Consider the following 22,321-nt stretch of genomic DNA (forward strand, 5'->3'; position numbering starts at 1 on the left):
ATCGAACGGGAGAGCCTCTTGCTGTGAGGCGACAATGCTACCACTGTACCACCGCAGCTTCTGAGCTGACCTGTGTATAAGACTAAAAGGACTAAAACATTTTGACTATTTGTATATTACTATCCATATCCATATAACAAAGCTTTCATTTTCTCAGTTTTTTTATTATCTTTTGTTTAGTCTCTTTCCACATATCTTTAGGTGCCACACCAGAATAATTTTTAATCCATACTCCTAAATACTTAATTTTATCATGTTCCCATAAATACAGATATTGCAGAACCGATACTTGTGTGGGTACATAATTTACTGCTATTGCCTTTGTTTTAGCTTTATTAATTTTGTACCCCAAAAAGATTTGAAACTGTCTAAAAATGTTCCACCACAATACTGTAATGTCTCTTTTTGGTTTTGTTGGGTATAAAATAATGTTGCGTCTTTCAGCTTTTCCCGGTCAGGGGTCGCTATAGCGGAACTCCAGTCTGCTAATGACTGGTAGTTGATTTTTACGTGCTGAGTTACCAGCCCTGATGCACAACCTTCAACGAAGGTATGCCCATTCACGCATGACTCGACACAGAAAACGCTCTAGCTGAGAATCGAACCGGACAGCGTCTTACTATAAAATAATATCATCTGCAAATAGAGCCAGCTTTTCTTGACTACCACACCAATTATATCCTTGAGTTTCTAATTCCATTATTTTCTTTGCCAGTGGTTCTAAATATACTGCAAATAACAAAGGGGAAAGAGGACACCCTGCCTGGTTCCACTGCTCAAGCAGAAATTATCAGAGAGGACCCCACCCACCTTAATTTTTGCCTCCAATCCCTCATATATCCTCCTAATCAACTGTATAATTTTTTTCTGGAAATGTAAATGCTTCCATTGCCCTGCTCATAAAGTCCCAGCTAAATCTATCAAATGCTTTCTCTGCATCAAGACCCACCAACAGCAATGGTATCTTCTTACATTCTGCTTCCTTCTGGATTGTCAGTGTTCTGTTAATGTTGTCAAATGTTTGCCTCCCCTCCACAAAACCACATTGATTCATATTTATCAATTTTGGCATTATTTTGTCACTCTTTTAGCCATTATAGACATGGACATTTTATAATCATGGTTTCATATTGAAATGGCAATGTATGAAGCTGGGTATGATGGATCATTACCCTCTTTAGGTATTACAGCTACCACTGTTTTCTTCCAGGATGTTGGTGTTTCTCTTCTTAAAATACTGTTAAAAAAACTTCCAGATCTTTATCAGTTTTTCCCATCCTAGCTTCCAGACTTACACAGAAATACCATATACATCACAATTTTTATCTCATCTCCTCCTATCCTAATCGTTAGTAATTGAGCCTCATCAACCTCTAACTTTGGCATATTTAATTCTTCCATAAATATTTCCATTTGTATCTTTTCTTGATTTTCATATTTCTCTGCTTTATACAGACTTTCATAGAATTTCCAAAATGTTTTTAATACCTCTGCTTGATCTCTTGTTACCTTCCTTGTTATAGGCTCCCTAAGCTTGGCAGCAGCCCTTTCTAATTTCTGTTGCCTGAGTCATTGTGCTAAAATTTTTCTGCTCTACTGTTATAATCAAAAAACAGTTGCTTAGCAGTAGTCTTTCTAAACTTATACATATTATTGAGGTAATCCCTTATTTTCTGCTTAACATTCTGCAGTTGATCCTCTTCTTGTTCTGTGAGATTCCCCCTATTCTGCAATACTTTAACATTTGTCATCCCCTTCTGCAATACTGTAACATTTGTCTGTCATTCTAAATAATTCTTGTCACTTCTTAACCATAGCTCCCTTTCTTTTATTTCCACCATATTTTTAAACTCCACATTAATGTTATTCCATTCCCTAACTATATTTTCAGAAGAAATTTCTATCCTCTCTAATAGCGCCTAAATGACCTCCACTACCCATTCCTTATACTCTTAGGTTCATAGGTTCATACTAGTCTATCTGCCCTAGGGCATTTATAAGCCTAGCCAGAGTATGTTTGGCTTTCGCCACCCATTTTAAATTAATTTTGCTATGCCCTTTTCGAGGTTAGTATACTGTGCCGCTGTCTAACAGTGACACGGAAGTGATACCCTGGGTAAACCTATGATCTCCCATCCACTCATCAAGATTCCTCTTGAAGAGAGTCAATGAGGGACTCTGCCTAACCTGGTCTGGGATTTTATTCCAGAGTGAAGGGAGCCTCTGGGTTATGAATCTGTCCCTCCAGCATATCCTATTTATTTCAGTGCTGAGGTTCAAGTCTCTCGAGCATGTAGCTCGATGGTATTTGGATTTTTTGAGGTGCAGCATGTCCCTCAATTCCGGGTTGGACATGGCTTTATACGTCAGGCACAGGTCACCTCTGAGCAGGTGGTATGCCACTGAGTAGAGCTGGAGTTTCTTTAACCGGGCAGCATATGGCATCTGTTTGAGCCCTTTGAACCTCTTGGTGAGGTACTTTTGGGGTCTTTCCAGTTGCTGCAGGTGTTTGGTAAGGTACATCCCAAAAGGGGCATTGTACTCGAATATGGGCCTGATGAGGGATGAGTAAAGAGGCACGATGACCTCCCCTAATCCCTTCATGATTAGGTGGGCTATATAAAATGTTTTTCTAACCACTTTGGCCACGTGGTTGTCAAATGAGAGATTGCTATCAACTTGGGTCCCCAGGTTCCTAATTACTTCTTCTGTACTTAATGGATTACCACCTATGTGGTAATTTGTGGGCACTTTGTTTTTGCCAAAGGGAATGACTATACACTTTTTGGCATTTAGCTTGAGGCCATGGCTCTGGCACCAGTTGTCTGTTTCTATGAGGCCCTTTTGGAGGATGCTTGTGTCAGCTGGAGAGTCGATTATGGCGCCCAGTTTGCAGTCATCTGCAAACTTGGTCAGCCACAGTCCTTCTGTGTTGGCCTGTACCTCCGAGAAATATATACTGAACAAGAGAGGTCCCAGGACTAAGCCTTGTGGGATGCCACTTGCAACTGGTTTGGAGCCTGACATGGCTCCAGCATTTCTAACCATGTGGGTTCTGTCCTTGAGCCAGTTTGCAACCCATCTAGTGACATAGGGGGTTATATTTAAGCTGGTGAGCTTATCTATAATGCCCGAGTGGGGTATTGTATCGAAGGCTTTTGCAAGGTCCAGGTAGGCTGTGTGGACCACCTTCCCTTCGTCAATGGCCTTGGTGACTGTTTCAAAGAAGTCGACCAGGTTTAAGAGGCAGGATCTGCCCTTAACAAAGCTGAACTGGGTAGGATCCAGTGTCTGTAGGTCCCCAATATCTTTATTTATGAGGTCCATGATGATCCTTTCCATAGCTTTGCAGACCAAGCTAGTCAGGATTATGGGACGATAGTTTTCAGGGTCCGTTGAGGCACCACCTTTGTGGAGAGGGACTACTGTTGCTGTACGCCACTCTTTGGGTACATATCCTGTATTAAGGCTGAGATTGAACAGTAGTTTTATGTTTGGGTTTAGCTCTTCTTGGAGTTCATGTAAGACGCAGCCCGGGACACCGTCTGGTCCCATTGATGCTGTGTTTTTTGCTTTGGAGAGGGCGGCTCTTACCTGAGCATCTGAAATGACAGGGGGGCAGCACTCTGCTGGGATAGATATTTGCCCTTTTGTTGGGGAGGGGGGGAGTTTGCACTGAACCTGTCAGCTAGGATGTTGGCAATGTCTGTGGGTTTGGTGTATTTTTTGTCATTTTGGTCTAATTCTGAGCATATCTGGGAATTCCCACCCAGGTTCCTAACATAACTAAAGAAAGCCTTGTGATTATCCTTAGTGTCCTGTGCAATTTTTCTCTCAAAGCTGGCCTTAGACGATTTTATGAGTGCCCTTAGTTTTTTGCTAATACTGATCAGAGATGCCTTCCCTTTTTGGGATTTTGCTCTATCATGTAGTAGCTTCCTCCTTCTATTGTATAGTTTGTTTATGGCTGGGGTCCACCAGACAGGACGTCTGCCTTTGGAGGATTGGGTCTTGGTTTTATTTGGGATTGCATGATCCATGCATTCCTGAAGGTGTTCATAGAATGCATTTATAAAGGATTCTGCAGTCTGGGCCGTATTTTCCACAGGCCCGGGGTCTTTGATGTATTCCACCTCAGTTTTGAGGAGTGTGAAATTTGCTTTAGAGAAGTTTTTCACTGTGGTTTTCTGGGCAGGGGGTGGGGTCGGGATGTGAATATCCAGTGAGATCAGTTTATGGTTTGATCTTACCAGTGAGGGATACACTTCTGGTCTGGAGCATAGAGTCCCCATGTTGGTGATGATCAGGTACAGTATGTTTTCCCCTCTTGTGGGAGTGGTAACAAGTTGTTCCATAGCATTTGAGTTTATGAATTCTAGGAACCTTTGGGCTAGGGTGCTGGAGCTAGAGTAATGCTCGCAGTCTATGTTTGGGTAGTTGAAGTCGCCCAATATAATGGTGTTTGGAGAGACCTTCATATTTTCCAGTGTTCTCAGGAAGGCTGAGTGGGGTTCCTGGGTTTGGGAGGGTGGTCTGTAGCAGGCTATAAACTGGAAGGTAGTTTTACCCACTGTTAGTTGCACATGGATAGTCTCTGATGCTTCGTGCTTTGCCACCAACCTGGAGGTGTGGGTATCTTTGATGAATATCGATACTCTCTCTCCTTTTGTGGTTCAGTCCAAGTTTTGGGGCCGAAAAGCATGGTATGAGGTATAACCTGGTAGTGCTGGGGTGCTCTCAGGAGCCTTATTTTATTTATTTTATTTTATTTTACATTTGTTAACTGGGAGTGTCCGACTGGATACATGTCCATTTTCAGCGGAGGCCCGGGGAGAAAAGCTCCAGGTACATAACAGACATATGATCATTGTTAATGCAAAAACGAAGATAGTTGAGTTCTAAATACAATATAAAGATACATCACATCTTGGGAAAAAAATAACAGCAGCATATAAAAAAAAAAACATAGGTCAGTTACAAAGGTGAGGCGCCTTGTTAAAAAGCGGTTAAGGATAGTGAGGTAAGAGAAGGATAAATGATAGTGGTTAATCATGTTTGGAACAGGGACATTGCCAGAGAGTATTGAGATGGGGTTTAAGCTTTTTTTTGAATTGTAGGAGTGAAGGTTTTGAGGTGAGCATGGTCGGTAGGGAGTTCCACATTTTACCTACAAAGTTTGAGAATAGAGAATCCCCAGCAGAATTATTGGCTTTGGTAGTTTGAGCTAAGATCTTATTGGAGGAGCGTAAAGATTGCAGGTTAATATAGGGGTGAATGATGTTTTCAGAGCTGGTGTTTTCTCTGGGTGATACAGTATCTGGTGAGCCGTTTTGAGTTGGTTGAAATGGAGTTGGCTGGAAAACTCTAACCACCCTAGTTGCTTCAAGTTAGTGCAGTGGTGCGTTCTAAAGGTGGAATTTGTGGCAAATCTAGCTATGTGATTGTATCAAGAAGCAAGTTTGTTAAGGGTTGTCTTGTTTAGGTTTGTAAAAAGGGGGGAGGCATAGAAAAGAGTTGATAGTAGGTGTGTGCTGGCAATTGTAATTTTAGCGTGAGGAGTGAGAAAGTGTTTTACTTTATAGAGAGAGCCAAGCTTTTTATTGACGGTTTTGATGGTTAGATTGAAATGGGTGTCAGATTTAAGGAAGTTATCAATGGTAACACCTAATACCTTTGTGTGAGCTTCTGGTGATATAGTGATTCCATTGGAGGATGTAATAGAGAAGGTGGGGGGAAGAGTCTTGTTAGTGGGTGAGAAAGTAAGTAGTTTTGTTTTGTTGGGGTTGAGAACTAGTTGACGACTTGAGAACCATTTTTCTATTAGGTTGAAGGTGTCTTGGGTTGAAGCAGTGAGGTCTGCCAGGTTGGAGGCAGTGCTGATGATAGTCGAATCATCTGCATATTGAATGCATGTGGCATGGGGGTGATTGTGGGCAGGTCATTAACAAAGATGGTGAAGAGAAGAGGGCCAAGAATAGATCCTTGGGGAACTCCAAGTGTAACAGGTAGGCATGTGGATAATTTGTCCTGCCATAGAACAGCCTGTTGCCTATTGGACAGGTAGGATTGGAACCATTTCAGCGTGGAATTGCTGAGTGATAGTTTTTTTAATGTATGGAGGAGTTGAATGTGGTTCACCATATCAAAGGCCTTGGGGAGGTCTAAGAAAAGAGCAGATGATAGTTTTTTATTGTTTCTGAAGTTATTGATGGTATTAGAAAAGGATAGTAGGGCTGATGTGGTACTGTGATTTGGCCTGAAGCCATGTTGGGAGTTGGCTAGAATTTTATTTTTGGTGAGGTGTTCCATCAGTTGTTTGTGGACACACTTTTCCATAATTTTGGTCAGGGGTGAGAGTATAGCTATAGGTCTGTAGTTGGTTCGCTCTAGTGAGCTACCACCTTTATGGAGAGGAATAATGTGGGACATTTTCCATATGGAGGGGATGAAGGCTTCTGACAAGGTACGGTTTATGATTATGGAGACGGGATAGGAAATGGCCTCAGCTGCTTTTTGCAGAAACTCAGCTGGGAGAAGGTCAGCTGCTAGCTTAGTGGGTTTTAGTTTTTTAAGAAGAGATGTTATAGAGGATATGGGTACTGGATCGAAGGTAAATAGATGATCTGATGTAGTTGTAGTATTCTGCTGGCATGGGTAGTGGAGTGGGCTGGTTGTTTGTTTGAATTGTGTGGCCAGGTATTGTATAGTTTCTGTGAAGAAACTATTGAATGTGTTAGCAATATTTACAGGGCACTGTTGTTTGCAAGTTGTTGGAGTGGGGGTGGTTACCTGGCCTGGGTGCAGGAGCTTGTTTAAGCCTGCCCACAATTTTTGTGGATTATTAAGGTGTTTGTGTTGGAGGTGGAGGAAGAAGTTTTTTTTATCATTTAAGATCATTCTTTTAGTTTCATTTCTAAGTTGCCAGAAGGTTTGGTGGGAGTGTGGGTCTTTAGAGGTACGCCATGTGACCCACATCTTGTTTCTAGATAGGATTTTGGATTTTGTTTCCTTAGAGAGCCATGGTGCGGTTTTGGTTTTAGTTCTAATGGACCGTATTGGGGCATGGGAATCCAGAATCTTGAGGAAGGTGGTGTTGAAGTAGATAACTGCCTCTTCAAGAGGAAGAGACTTGAGTATTGTCCAGTTGTGGGCTTTAAGTTCAGTTTGAAAAATGGAGGCGTTGAATTTATTATTGTTCCTGATTTTTTTCTGGTTGTAAGAAGGGGGTGATTTTCTTGAATTTGATAACATAGGTGAGTAAGTGATCACTCATGTCCTCTGGGTGAGTACCTGCTGAGTACTGGTCAGGATCTTTATTAGTAAGGATCCAGTCCAGGATGCTGTCTTTGTTTTGGGGTTTACCTAGTCTGGTAGGAGTGGATATGAGCTGAGAAAAGCCATGTAGATTTATGCTGCTAGATGGGGAGCTAGATGAGAAGGAATTCCAATCGATGTTGAAGTCACCTAACACTATGGATTCCTGGGGGTGAGTTTGAGTTAACCAGTGGAGAAAGTCCTCTAAGGTTTTGTTATTATTGTTGCCTGGGCGGATGTAAATACATGCTATATTTATGCTTTTATGTTTGTTTGGTTGAAGTTTTACAAGTAGAATTTCGGCATTGTTTGTTAGGAGGGGTTGTGGAGAGGCAAGGGAGATTTGTAATGTATTTTTGTAGAGTATGGCTACACCGCCACCTTTACGAGTTATTCGGTCTGCTCTTAGTATATCATACCCTGGTGGGATTATCTGTGTGTCTTTCGTACTTGGTTTAAGCCAGGTTTCTGTTAGACATAGTAGGTCTAGGGAACAAGTAGCTAAAAGGGCATGTAGGTTGTGAATCTTATTGTTTACACTTCTGATGTTTTGATGACAGGTCAGAAGAGAGTTAAAGGGTCTAGAGTTTAGATTGAGAAGTGGAGGGGAGGATAGAGTGGAATTAATATTGAGTGGAGGGGAAGGGCCAGGGTTGGGGTGGATATCACCATCTGTGGCTAGTCTGTGATTCAGAGTGGTAATGAATTTGAGGGCTTTGAGTAGAAGTTTGTAGTAATGTTTATCATTTGGCCTAATATTGGTAGGTTTGATAATTACATAGCGTTCGAGTTCTAACAAGGAGGGTGAGTAGGGAGTTGAGTCATGGCCTCTGTTGTTAATTATGGGGGAGGGGTTGGTTTGGTAGCCTGGGTGGTGGAAGCCTATGTAAGACCAGGTTTCATATAGGGTAGCTAGGTAAGGGACAAGTAGGAGGGGAAAAAGAGTTAGTATGATAAGCTTCCTGGGTGGTGTCATATTCCGTTTGATCTTAGAGGGCGGTAGTGAGGTGCAGGAAGTTAGTGGACAGTAGGGGGAGTGATTTGAGGTTATAAAAGTACGAGTACTGGGGGCGGGTGGGAATAGGGGGCAGGGCAGGGAGCGGAGCGAGCACGCCAGCGAAGTGCTTTCATGAGCGGGTTTACACTAAGCCACTAGAGCCCAGGTTTCAAGATGTAACTCCTGAATAATTAACTTGCAGGTGAGTAATCTCGTCTAAACAAACATCAGGTTCAATTCCTATGCTTTGGGAGCTTGTTTTTAAAATGTTATAGCTGTTTGCCTTAGTTTTAGAGTGTGTTCTGTAGTTTAAGTGGAGTATATGCAAACAAGCTTGGATTTTTTGTTTGGGTAAGCCTAGGGAGATTTGTGCTAGTGCTGAGGACCCTTAAATAATACTTTACTTTAAAGTCTATACTAAAATGACCAGATAATGACCTGTTTTGTTTTTACAGGTTGTGGGCAATAGTAGAGTAGTCGCTCGAAAAGGGCGAAGTTCTTTTCTGCCTCACGCTGTGCAGGGGAAGACCTGGGAGGGATAGAGAGAGAGCTTGATTTCAGAGGCAGTCAGAAGCAGCTGTGTAGCTTAAACAACATTAGACTACCCGAGGAAACCCTAAACTATGTTAGTAAAATCTTTACATATCTTTACATATAGCATAAATCATTATAACACATTAGCATTTTACTGCAACAGTGCCTTATGACTGAGAGTCAAAGAATGCTGAATGTTGAATCTCCTGCTTCTCAAAAAATATACAGAAGGCTCTCAATTTTCACTCTAATGAACAGCCCTGCAAAGAGCTTGTCATACTAAAGTCTGGTTACCAAACACATTTAGCTTTAGAGACACAACTTAGCTTTAAAGAAACAAGTAGCTACAATATGCTTGAACCAGGTTTGTGTTACTGCACAGATATCGATGTTCTCCATGCTAAGGAGAGTTTCAAGTGCATGCATCTTGAGGTTTAGACTTCTGGCATTGAGTAGCATTACTCTTAGTTTCTTATCCCTTGTGATACCTATGGAGGTGGGTTTGTCTTTTGAGCCTTGCCTAAAAAAGGCACTATGGGGGTAGCAAGAGCCTTTGCCAATATCTGAAAGCCCAGGGGTGACAGGTGCAAGCCGTCCCTAGCGAAGCATCGTGGCTTGTCGAGCATATCATCCCAAGCTGACAGGCATTGGATCCCCTTTGAATGACACCAGTACTTAAGCCAGTTGCTGAAATTGATCATCTTGTCTTCATATTGTGGCATCATTCTTGGTGAGGGTAAGATGCTATTCAAGGTCAGGGTCACACCAGCCTGGGCTACATGCTCAGAGAGCTCCTCTATGTCTCTTTTCATGTAGTCCAGGGAGGTAAGTCTCAGGTCATTCACCCCAGCATGGACAATGACTGAGTCATATTTGTACTTGCCTTGGAATGACCTGCATGCTTGTGTTATGTGGTTGATCCTAGAGCCTGACAGGCTGATCATGTGACCTTCTCCTTGTTCAGCCTGGTGAGCGGGACGTCAGTGTACCTAACGATAGAGTCACCTATTACAAGTGTATCAGGTATGTTGTTTAGCCTTAAGGGCTGTGACTGTTCGGCACACTGGCTTTGTGAGATATGTGTTGCACTTGTTTTGTCTTGGGGTAGTGGTTGCTTGGGTGTCTGCTTTGGAGGTCTCTGCTGTTTAGGCATATCTTTATTTAGAGCCTCTGAGTATGTTTTTGTGTGATTATGTGTTTAGTTTGCTGTCATGGTAGGTCTATGTGAGACTGGAATTGTAGTGAGTGTGGTTTCCTTCTCCTCCTGACTGGTTATGCCAGTACTGAGTTGAGAGACCTTAGCCTCCAGTTTGTCTATATGGTTGCATCTCTCACATGTGTTGGAATTTGTTGGGAGGAGGAGAGGCTTGTCTGTGTACATGAGGCAGTTGTAACATTGCCTCAAGATTCCCAAATTCACCAGCTGGACCGGAGAGGAGATTGACAACTGACCTTTGGACATGCTAGAATAATATTGGGAATTCCTTTATAATTGAAAACAAGGGCCAATGGTGAGTGAGGGTGTAGTGCTTTTAATTTTTAGTGCTGACTTATATAATTGCTTTAGTGAGCGAGTGCCAGGTAACTTAAGTACAATGTGTTACAGGTAACTTAAATGCAAAAACGACAAACAGTAACCTTCTTTCAAGTGAAACAAGGAAATAAGTACAGTAAGCAATGCAGATATCACTAGGGATCCACAGAAGTGCTGAGAAGCCGCGTTTTAGGTGGAATTAGCGTTCCAGGGAAATAACAAGCAAACAAACAACAAGCATACAAACAAAGCTAGATTCAGCAGGCCTGGATCTAGTCTATGCTACAGCAAACAAGGTGTACCAATTTCAGTAAGAAACAGTTCAAATATGCAGGCACTATAAACCTTTAACCAGAAATTCCCAGCTCAGAAGGGCAGAGTCCAGCCTCTCCTCCCACAAGAGTGCAGACCACGTACCTTCTTAATGTAAAATAACTGGCCTGAAGCCCAAGTGCATAAACCAGAACTAATACACTTTAGGAATAACAGACACTGAGCTCTCAATCAGCAGTTCCCAGCTTAGAAGGATGAAAGCTACCTGTCCTGCCACCACAGTGCATGCCACAAACCTTCCTAATGTAAAACAACTTGTCTGAAGCCCAAGTGCTTAATCCAAAAGACTTAGAATGATAGCTACACTTTAATCAAGTTACTACCAAGCAGTAGTAAATACAATTGAATACTTTAAAGAAGCCTGGATTAGTGCTCAAGTTATACAAATAAAGCTAGATTCAGCAGGCCTGGATCTAGTCTATGCTACAGCAAACAAGGTGTACCAGTTTCAGTAAGAAGCAGTTCAGATATGCATGCACTATAAGCCTTTAACCAGAAATTCCCAGCTCAGAAGGGCAGAGTCCAGCCTCTCCTCCCACAAGAGTGCAGACCACGAACCCTCTTAATGTAAAATAACTGGCCTGAAAGCCCAAGTGCTTAAACCAGAATTAATACACTTTTAGAATAACAGACACCGAGCCCTAAATCAGCAGTTCCCAACTTAGAAGGATGTAAGCTACCTGTTCTGCCACTACAGTGCAGACCACAAACCCTCTCAATGTAAAACAACTGGTCTGAAGCCCAAGTGTTGAAACTAAAAGGCTTAGAATGAGTTACACCAAGCAGTAATAAATACAATTGAGTACTTTTAAGATGACGCAAAAGCAAAATAAAGTAGGAAGAAACACAAGTACAGTAAAAGCAGATGAATTTTTTTTTTTCAGAAAAGTAGCAAAAGCAGTAGTAAATACAATTCTCATGCAGTGCAAGCTGGCACACTTGAATATGTAGCAATATTAGACCACACACAGTTTGAAAAAATGTAATTAAATTAAAAAGGACTAAAAGCAAGTGCAGAAAGGGTTAATTAGGTAGAATGCGGTAAAGAGATGGGCCTGGGGGAGTGTCTTAGATCAAATCTACAGTGGGGCGGACACTGCAAAAGCCACCAAATTTTAACTACAACCAAGAACTGGGAGGGGGGGGTGGTGAAAAACAGTTTCAACACAGATGTGAGGAATGTGCAAATTATAAAGCCAAAAAATATATACTGTTCTCTCTCTCTCTCTCTCTACATATATATATATATATATATATATATATAATCTCTCTCTCTCTCTCTCTCTATATATATATATATATATATATATATATATATATATATATACATATACAACAGATATCTAAGCAAACAATTTAGCTCTGTAATACAGAATAATACAGAAAAATATACTCAGCTCTATATATTTGCAGATAGTTCTGTAAGGCTGTCTCTCAAACTAAGGTTCCAGTTTGAATGCAGATTGTTAATTAACAGGACACACAACACTAGCTCAATTATATAGCTGAAGACAAGGCAGGAAATGAGGGGGGTGGGGAAAACAGTTTCAACACAGATGTGAGGAATGTGCAAATTATAAAGCCAAAAAAGATATACTGTTCTCTCTCTCTCGCGCGCTCTCTCTCTCTCTCTCTCTCTCTATATATATATATATACAACAGATATCTAAGCAAACAATTTAGCTCTATAATACAGAATAATACAGAAAAATATACTCAGCTCTATATATTTGCAGATAGTTCTGTAAGGCTGTCTCTCAAATTAAGGTTCCAGTTTGAATGCAGATTGTTAACTAACAGGACACACAACACTAGCTCAATTATATAGCTGAAGACAAGGCAGGAAATGAGGGGGGGATGGGGAAACCAGTTTCAACACAGATGTGAGGAATGTGCAAATTATAAAGCCAAAAATATATACTGTTCTCTCTCTCTCTCTCTCTCTCTCTATATATATATATATATATATATATATATATATACAACAGATATATAAGCAAACAATTTAGCCCTATAATACAGAATAATACAGACAAATACACTCAGCTCTATATATTTGCAGATAGTTCTGTAAGGCTGTCTCACAAACTAAGGTTCCAGTTTGAATGCAGATTGTTAATCAACAGATAGGCAGGAAAGCGCCAGTGTCTCATTGTTATTTCATTACCCTATGTTTTTATTTTAGTTATTATTGGCATATGATCTGAAATAGTTGAACCCAGGACCCTGTGCACTAGAGTCAGAGCAACGTACAACTAGGCCAAATCAGCTCAGTTACTGGATGCATATCAAGACTTTCAATTAAATGCACATGTTCCTGTGAAATGTAAATTCTGTCTAGCGTAGTCCAGTTTTTATATTTTGGAGAATAATGTGTAAATTCACTCTGAACTCCTATTACTGAATTCACATCTTGCATGCCAAATATTTTCATAAATTTCTTCAAACGTTTACCTTCCTTTGTTATACTTTCTCTTCTGGGCCCTCAAGACACCCCTAAGACACATCTTTACTATAGGGTTGCCACCTTTTCAAATGCCCAAAGTGGGAAATTTTAGTACAAACATCAGATTTTGCAGAGCAAAACATACCCACGGTCAGTACAAAGGACAGAACTTCACTTTTTGCCTAAATAAAAGCTTATTCTTATAGCATTTTAGTTGCTTATTCTGTTTCTTATAACATTTAGGTGTTTCAGATACTGAATAACTGCTTTATGCAACTATTACAAAAAATATAGGAAATATTGTTGTCCTAAAATCTCAGGACATTTGCCATTTTTTCAATTTTTTTGCAGGACACAACTGCCTTAAGAGGGACTGTCTCTCACAAAGTGGGACAGGTGGTGGCCCTATCTATAAGTAATATTCCTTGCTAAAAACTGAATATTTCTCCTAGAATTTTTTTAAGCTCCATTATAGCAGTTTTAGGTGGAGTATAAATACATGCCATTGTAATCCTCCTCCCTTGCCAGTAGCCCCTTAGCACTATAAATGTACCATTATTATCTTTTTTATCATGTTCTATCACTATTGGAACTCCTCTTGCAATTAATAGATATCTGGGAGAGAGAGAGAGAGAGAGAGAGGGAGAGAGACAGGGAGAGAGAGAGAGAGAGACAGGGAGAGAAAGAGAGAGAGAGAGAGAGAGAGAGAGAGAGAGAGAGAGAGAGAGAGAGAGAGAGAGAGAGAGAGAGAGAGAGAGAGAGAGAGAGACAGGGAGAGAGAGAGAGAGAGAGAGAGACAGGGAGAGAGGGAGAGAGAGAGAGAGAGACAGGGAGAGAGAGAGAGAGACAGGGAGAGAGAGAGAGAGAGAGAGAGAGAGAGAGAGAGAGAGAGAGAGAGAGAGAGAGAGAGAGAGAGAGAGAGAGAGAAAACAAAACACAAAAACACAGGTTAATATACAGCAATTATCTTTAACATTAATAACTACATACTTGAAAAAAAAAGCAAAAGAAAGAAATGTTCACTTACCAACAAGCTGACAAGTGGGCATCCTACCATGCAAGAAGAGGCGGTGAAGTGAACTATGTGTCAGGTAGGGGAATGATGTGCATTGCCAGGATGCTGGGCAGAGATGTTGGTGATGGACCCCCATGCATAACACACTACCTGACCCTATTTGTGATATGGGTGCAACCTATTGCAATGAGTACCTCAGGGAAATGTGTCATCCCATAAAAGGCACACGTAGTCTGAGCTTGGTCCTGAGGTGACACAGGAAAATGGATGTACTGATCCACATGTGCCAAGAGTATATCCAGGAACTCCCTCAGTATCCTTGAAACAGAAGCCTGTGAGATCCCCAAGGTGTCCCCAGACTGTCTATGGAAGGTCCCTATAGCAAGTCGATTGAGGGTTATACATATTTTGGTGTCCACAGGAATAGGAAGTCCACGCATTCTACCACTGCCCCATGGGGTGAAATTTGCCCACTAAGACCCTTATAATGTCCCTCTCCATGCTAAACATATCAAGGATTTCTTAATTACCAAAGTTCTAATGAGCAATCCTTTGCCTATATTTCTGCTTTTTTGGTGGACAAGCAAGTCTGGGCAAGTGGTTTTGGCATGGTGAAGGCAGACGACTCTGGCCTAGAAATATCAAAGCTCCCCAAAAGAGATAGTGTTGTCACCAATCACAACTGTGATACTTTTGGCAAATCTTCCCATTCTATTACACATCTGCAACAAGCACAGGAAAGTGAGAGAAACTGATTTTGAATTGCAATTGACATAAAACAGTCCTAATTAGTATAAGACCATTATCATCTAATTATCTGCTCATTTGCATACCTACATTCAGCCTCTATGAATTGTGCCTTTGCTGTGCCAGTCTGAGCTCACCTCCAAATTCTCTAATGCATTTCCACTACTGACTATGAAAACTACCCAAAGAGTTAGTGAGCACAAAGAAAGGAGGTGGGGCACAGGAAAGATAAATTAGATGAGATGGTAGAGAAGTGTATAGTTGTGATATTAGTACATTAAGTGATATACAGCAGAGAAGTATGGAATTAATTCATATAGCTATATTAGTACCAGTTTAACCAGGGGTGGTGTAGGTGCAGAGCCATTTATATATAAGATGTTGCTTCAGTTGTCATAAAGTCTTTCAGGTTGCAGGGAGTTCTTAAGTGGAGTGCTATGGTATTCCAGGTATTAGCAATATAGTGTGCTTGCAGGAAGTATCTTGCATTGTTTATTACATTTAGTTATGGATAGTAAAGACTTGTCAGTGGTGTATAGAGGTTGAATGATTCAGTGAATAGATGGAAATTTTTTAGGGTTGCGCGATAGTTTGAAGGTTGCAATTAACTGTTAAGTACAATAGAGAATTACTTAGTTCAAGCCAGTTTAGTTGGTTTAGAGAGAGGCAGTGATGTGTTCTCTATTGTTGGTTGGTTGCAAATTTGGCCACTTTATTGTAGCATTGTTCTAATTTGGCTGATAGAGAAGAGTTGATTGGTTAGGACAGGAGAAGCATTTAATAGGGAAGGAGTAGAAAAGAAGTGGCATGCTTGTCTAGCAGAGTCAGTAAGGTACTGCGCTACTCTATAGAGGCAGCCTAGCTTTTGGTGCGTCTTCTTTATGGTTTGCTGAAGGTAGAGATCAAATTTCAGGTAGTCAGCTATAATCACACCTAGTTTTGTCTGGGATACCAGTTCTATGTTGGATTTTTGAATAACAGTATATTAAAGGTATTTTTTGGGGGAGAAGAGAAAGTTGGGGGTAAACAGTAGTAGTTTATTTTTTTTGTTTGTTTTTTGGATTCAGTGGGAGCTGTGAGTTGTTGAGCCAAGCTTCTATGGATGAGAAGGATTTCTGGGTGCATGTTTGCAGCATGGGGAGTGCCCTAGCAACACTTATTAGAGTGGTGTCATCCACATATTGTACTATGGTGGCTTCTCTTGCTGCAGTGTATAGGTTGTTGATAAATAAGTTAAACAGTGGTGGTCCTAGGATGGAACCTTTTGGGACTCCAATGAATGTAGAAAGGAAAGAAGACAAGTAATCATATAATTTCATTCCTGGAGCCTATTAGTGCAGTGACTAACAACCCAGTTATGTGAGGAGAGTGAGAGACCTTAGAAAGAGAGGTAACTTAGGAGAACTTGATGATTGACTGTGTTGAATACCTTGGATAGATCCAGAAATAAGGTTGAGGTTAGAAGACCTGAATTTCTGTTTTGACATATTATATCTGTGAACCTTAGGGAGTAATTGTACTGTGATTGAGTCTGAAACCATGCTGTGAAGGAGAGAGGAGGTTATATGATGTAATATATGCATTAAGTTGAGCGTGAATACATCTTTAAAAGGTTTTGTATAAGGGTGAGAGAATGGCAATTGGTCTATTATTTGTGAGCTCATTTTGTGAGTCACTATTATGATACTGCATTATAAAGGATTTTTTTCCATAAGGTGGAGACATATTATTCTTGGATAGAGTGGTTTGTTAGAACTGAGACGAGATATGCAAAACTATCAACAGCATGTTTGAGGTATTTATATGGAAGTTGGTCAGAGGCAGTGGCTGCTGTCAGTTATCATTTACTTCTTGAAATCAAACTTCCCTTTAAATAATGAAGTTCTAACACAGCACACATTCACTTATATATTGTTCATGCTGATGACAAATGTAACATATCACAAGCATGTTATTATTTAACTATCCATCTTATATTAGTTTCCCTACGTTTTTTTTAATTTCTCCAAGTCTTTTGGGTTTCTAATACCATGACGGGAATGGACCACATTCCTAAGTCAAAGTATGATTAAAGTTCATGAAATTAGTATTGTTTCACTCTTTGATGTTAGCCAGAAGTGCTCTTTGCAGCACCCGCAATGTACCCAGTAATGACTCCTTCGGCAACTCGTACGGATTTACATATATCGGTAACATATCTAAATACAATTGTAGATTCTTTTTTATAAGACCCATTTCTCCTACTACTACTGGAACTATCTGGGTATCTTTCTTCCAAATTGTTCTTGTTTCTGCCTGCAAATCCTGATATTTTATGACTTGGGTCTCTCTACGCACTGCGTATAGTGATTTAAATGATCAATGCTACTTTTGTCTTCTTTTCATGGACCACTGTATCTGGTTTTCTCACATCTGTCTTTTGAACTGTTGGAAATGGGTGATCACATGTGATGTAGACTTCCTCATTTTCTATGATGCTTTGTGGCTCATGTTTCCAGTGTTTTTTCAGCTACTTCAATATTATAATGTTTGCACAATTCCCAGGGCAACAGTCTCGCTACATTATTATGCTTTTCAGTATACAGTCCTTCTGCCATTAGTATGTTACAAGCAGCAACAAGGTGTGCAACTGTTTCCATGTCTGTTTTACAAAACCTACATTTGCCTGTTTTCTTCCACATGTTCAGTGGACTTTGTAAACCAATGTGTATATAGTCCACTATACTGGAACGCCAATATTAACCTTTCATCTTTTGGTTTAAATTCGCCTCTCTTTAACCATTCTTGCATTCGATCCTGATCAACATGAGGTTATATATATATATATATATATATATATATATATATATATATATATGCATTTTCCACATTTCTTGCCTTCTCATCTGATCCTTCACGTTATATTCTTTCTTTTGGCTTTGGCATATTTAGTTGCTGTCTGATTTTTATCTACTTCTGGTTTGATTTTTATTCCCACTTGACGCAGATATGCTTCTGCTAGACTAAGCAGGGAGGTCATCTTAGATTTATTCTCCTCATGTTTCAAAACTTTCACTATGTTTGGGCCTTGTGATGTCAGCAGATATGTATGCAGTCCCACGATTGCAGATCTATACATGTAATCAATTTCAAGGAGACCCATACCTCCTTCAGAATGAGGAATATATAATCTTGGTATGCACTGATTTTTATAAATCATTTGATGAGCATGAAGCATCCTTCTTGTTTTCCTGTCTAATCTATCCAACCCCTTTTGGGGCAAGTCAGTCACTCAAAACTGTAAGTTAGGACAGGAAGAGCAAATTGGTTTATAGCTTGAACTTTGTTCCTATATGTCAACACTGTTTTCAGGATTAATTTAAGTCTTCTAAAATATTCCTTACTGAGTTTTATTCACATTTGTTCATGTTTTACTGTTGATCCTTCATAAATTCCCAAATATTTATCATGGACTATAGTAGGTTACATAAAGAAGATAGATGGGTTTCCCTATAGTGTAGTATTTATAGCTGACATTCAGATTCCAAAAAGAAAGTTCCAGAATGGGCACATAAGATTTCACACCAAATTAGTATTAAAGAAAATTTAAATACTAACTTTTCTTTGGTGTTTTCATCTGGCTAGAGCTCATCAATTCAAAAAGTGCTTCATATTTTAACTTGTACAATATGCAAAGAAAAAATGCATAAAATGAACAGCTAAAATTTTCATAGACATATTTTGGAGAGTTATCAGTGAATAGAAATGCCTCCTTTTAGACAAGTGGTTGATTCTTACTCTTGCAGAATGTTGAGTGGATTATCAAACAAAGATCAATATAATGTTTGTTTTTTGTCATTTCAAGTTTCTACTTTATAACCAGATTTAGATGTACTAATAAAATGACTGTGCCCATGTGCCTTGCCAAGCCTCCTGTTTTTTGGTAATGGTTACTCAAAACAGGGAGACCAGTTGACATAATGGTCAGGGTCTCCGCCTCCCCTGCACAAGGTACAAGGTTTGAACCTGACCTCCAACCAATGCCAGTTTGGAGTCTGCATGTTCTCCCTGTGTCTCTGTAGGGTTTCTCCCACATCCAAAAAACATGGAGCTGTGGACAGTAGCACAGACTCTACATGGTGCCCTATAGGGGAAGAGTTGTACAGACCAACCGCTTTAGGCATCTACTGTGGTGCACAGTATCCTCAGGATAGGAGAACATGGATCAAGACTATGAGCCATGGCAGGGAGTAAAATATGGCTCTAGGTGATTCAGTCATGTTGACTAAAATATGGCTGTAGGTGATTCAGTCATGTTGACTAATGCTGCCAAAATGGGGCATAGGTAGTTACAGGTGATAAGTGGGTTGAAGACCTGGCCTACTCTGACCTATGCCAGGGACCCTTGCTAATGGTGGGAGGGGTTTATGTACCCCTATTGGCCAGTGTATGTCTAACATAACATCCAGCAGCCCTAGGTCAATAAGCTACTGGCTGGCCGGTGTCTAGTTGCCCAGCCTGGGTTACCTGGGATAGCTCTGTTGAGTGAAAACTGGACGTAAAACCCAAACATGAACTGAGAATTGCTATGCTTAATATAGGTTCACTGACAGGATGCAGCTTGGAAGTGGATGACATAATGATATGAAGGAGTCTGGACATCCTTTGTATCCAAGAGAGGAGATGGAAGGGCAGTGCAACAAAGTAACTTGGCTTGGGATCCAGAGTCTACTACTCAGGAGAAGGACAGGCTAGAAATGGTATAGGAATTGTGGTGAGAGAGAGGCTTCAGAAGGCAGTGAGGGATATCATCAGAATTAATGACAGCCTCACAGTATTCATAATCTCAGCCTATGCCCCACAGAAGGATTAAGATAGTGAGGAAAAGAGTGCATTTAGACAGCAGTTGCAGGACATTCTAGATAAAGCAGGTCAACATGAATTGGTGTTGATAATGGGTGACTTGAATGCACATATTGGGACAGACAGAACCTGATATGAGGGCTGCCTGGGTCCACATGGGAGGGGCAACAGGAATAAAGGAGAAGCCATTCTAGACTTCTGTCTGGCAAATTATTTGATAGTAGCCAACTCATGGTTCAGAAAGAGAGACATTGACAAGATCACATACAAAAGTAGCCAACATCCAACTCAGGTATTCTTCCTCCTAGTAAGGAAAAGGCACTGGGGTAGAATCCATGATTGCAAAGTCATCCTCAGTGAAACAGCTGGCCCACAGCATAAACCACTAGTTGCCACAATCAGCTGCGAGCAGTGGTCAGAGAAGGCTCTAAGGTCAAAAGAGACCAGGCTGAAGACCTGGAAGTTGACTGTAGAGAAAGTACAACAGTTCAATGAATTATTCAGGGCTCAAGCACCCCAAGAAGAAGATGAGTTGAACAAGAATGGCAGCACCTAAAAACAGCATGTGTTAGGATTACAGAAAAGATATGTGGCCAAGCCAGGTATGGAAATATGGTACATAAGGAAAGCTGGTGGTGGAATGCAGAAGTCCAGAAAGTCATCAAAAGAAAGGAGTGCAGGAAGAAGTGGGAGATTGAAAAGACTGACCAGGCTAGGAAGGACTATTGGTTGGCTAACATAGAAGCTAAGAAAGAGGTTTCAATAGCAAAGAATAGGGCAAAGGAGGCACTCTACCAGCTTCTGGAAAGTGACTCAATAAGTGGCACAAAGAAAGTATTTCAGGTTGCAAGACAAAGACAAAAAGATAAAGAAGATCGTCAGACACCCTTCATAAGGGGTGCCAGCAACAACCTGCTCACCAGTCCACAGGGCATCAAAGGTAGATGGAAGGAGTATTTCTAGAAGTTTCTGAATGAAAAAAAAACACAGAAGCTGTACTGCCCAAGAAACAGCCTATGATGAGAGAAGAAGAGGAGCCCACCCTAGACGAAGTAAGAACTGCACTAAGGAAAATGAAGTCAGGGAAAGCAACAGGCTCAGATGAGATAACAGCAGATATGATCAAGATGGTGGGGGAAATGGGGAGAAATGGCTCCTGAGGGTTGTAATAACAGTGTGGAGAGAAGGGTGTCTCCCAGAAAACTGGAGAGTAAGCATACTCATGCCAGTGTACAAGAACAAAGGGGACATCTGCAACTGTGGGCAGTACAGAGATACCAAACTCCTATAACATTACATGAAAGTTCTGGAGAGGGTGATTGGTAAATGGATCTACAGAGTAGTAGAATGTAAGATGGCAGATGAGCAGTTTGGATTCAGATCAGGATGCAGCACAACTGACCCAATGTTTGCAGTGAGACAGATACTTGAGAAAAAGCTAGAGATGAGGAAAGAGTCTGACTGGGCATTCCTAGACTTGAAGAAAGCATTTGACAAGGTCCCAAGAAAGCTGGTCTGGACAGTACTGTGGTGGCTTGAAGTCCCAGAAACACTGATATAATTAGTGCGGGCTATGCACAAGGACCCAATGACTCAAGTACAAACAGTGTTTGGCCTCACAGAGGAATTACTGTGGGAGTGGGTGTACACCAGGGTTCAGATCTGAGCCCACTGCTGTTCATATTGGTGATCGACTACATTAGCAAACAGGTCAGAGGGGGCAGAGCAACAAAGCTGCTGTATGCAGGCGATTGAAAATTAAATTTGTTAGAGATTTTCAGTGAGTCATGATTTATTTTAATGATTCTTCATTTACAATATTTTTACACACACACCCACACACACACACACACACACACACACACACACACACACACACGTATATATATATATATATATATATATATATATATATATATATATATATATATACATACATTTATGCATTTATATGTGTGTATGTATATATATGTGTGTGTGCGTATATATATATATATATATATATATATATATATATACATATGTGTGTGTGTGTGTGTGTGTGTGTGTGTGTGTGTGTGTCATGAAAAGTAGAAACCTCAAAAGAGAGAATTACAAATGGGAGAACAAAAAAGAATCACAAAACAATGAATGATTCAAAAGAGTGAATCATAAAACACTGAATACTTCTCTCCCACTAAAAACACCCTATATCACTAAAATGTAGCTACAAAACTGAGATCAAGTATTGTCTTGGTTGTGATAGTCTTAGGGAAAGGGTTTTTAGTAAGGTAATGTGCAGGATGGGGTTAGTCTCCCTGCCCACCTTATAATCACGTGTGCTAACCCTAACCATAACCCTGACCCTAACCTTAACCCTACCCCTACACATTACGTTACTCAAACCCTTTTCTCTAATGGTGCCACTATACAAGACAAAAGAGGAAAGAATACAACAGTACAAAACATTCACAACACTGAATCTATCCCCTTACTTAACCCTTACACTAACCATAACCATGACCCTGACCCTAACCCTAACCCTAACCTTAAACATTACATTACTCTAACCTCTTTCCC

This window comes from Protopterus annectens, chromosome 2.part1 (genome assembly GCF_019279795.1).
Source record: "Protopterus annectens isolate FY-2018-M chromosome 2.part1, PAN1.0, whole genome shotgun sequence".
Taxonomy (NCBI): Eukaryota; Metazoa; Chordata; order Ceratodontiformes; family Protopteridae; genus Protopterus; species Protopterus annectens.